Below are 946 nucleotides of genomic sequence, written 5' to 3' on the forward strand. Positions count from 1 at the left end.
TTTCCGTAGGTCTTTGATTTGATCATTCTTTTTGGTGAGAATCTCTTTCATGTTTCGATAAGCTGCTGTTTGTTGAAATTTCTTCTCTAACTCCTTTTCAGCCATGCTCAGCTGCTCCTGTACTCTGAGGAGGTCATGTTTGGCTGCTGCTAGGTTCTCCTCCAAAGATTTTTGGTTTTCTGTCTTGTCATTAAGTGTCTTCTGAAATTCACTCCTAAGAGTTGCAACTGTATTTTCCAAGTCATCCAAGTCTTGGGCCTTTAGCAAATCCTGTTGGTTTTCTTGATCGAGCTGTAAATCTTGAAGTACTCTTTCCAATTTTGACTTCTCATCCAGAGCATTTACAGCCTGTATTTCAATGGTCTTCAGCCTTGACTTTAGTTTTTCATTCTCTTGTTGAAGTCTTAAAATTTCCTTGTTTAGGAGCTCTGTAGTTCCACCTTCATTAATTGGAACAAGTTTAGGCTTTGTGATATCTATGATGGGCTTTTTACTTGAAGATACAAATTCTGCCTTTTCAAATTCAGCAACTTGTTCTAATAATTCTCTGTTTTCAAGTTCAGAGATGTCTGTCTGTAGCTTTAGATACCACTTCTCAGCTTGGGAGAACAGCTGCCATAGAAGCAGGACATTGGTGTAAGCTGTATTGATGAGCTCGGACTCCACCTCACTGTGTACTACAGCCTGCAGCCCATTTAAGACTTCTGAAACCTCATCAATGGTGAAAGTCTCCTCCACCAGCCTGCTCTCCTTGAGGTCCTAAAAGCAGGAATCTACTGTTTTAAGTCTCAAGCCTCTTTTTGAAAGAGCAAAACGCATTAATTAATGACCTCATTTTGATGGTGCTCATTTAGGCCCAACTCTGCCATGGTGGCGGCGGGATCAGACAGGAAACAGGGAGGCCGGCACCTGGGGCCTGAGGAAAGGAGGTTGTTTAGAAGCTGCA

At 42.0% G+C, this 946-nt stretch overlaps 1 pseudogene; it reads right to left on the minus strand.

Annotated features, from left to right (window-relative positions):
- Positions 1–946, minus strand: LOC110290373 (annotated as a pseudogene).

The sequence above is a fragment of the Mus caroli genome, chromosome 2, assembly GCF_900094665.2.
Source record: "Mus caroli chromosome 2, CAROLI_EIJ_v1.1, whole genome shotgun sequence".
NCBI classification, from domain to species: domain Eukaryota; kingdom Metazoa; phylum Chordata; class Mammalia; order Rodentia; family Muridae; genus Mus; species Mus caroli.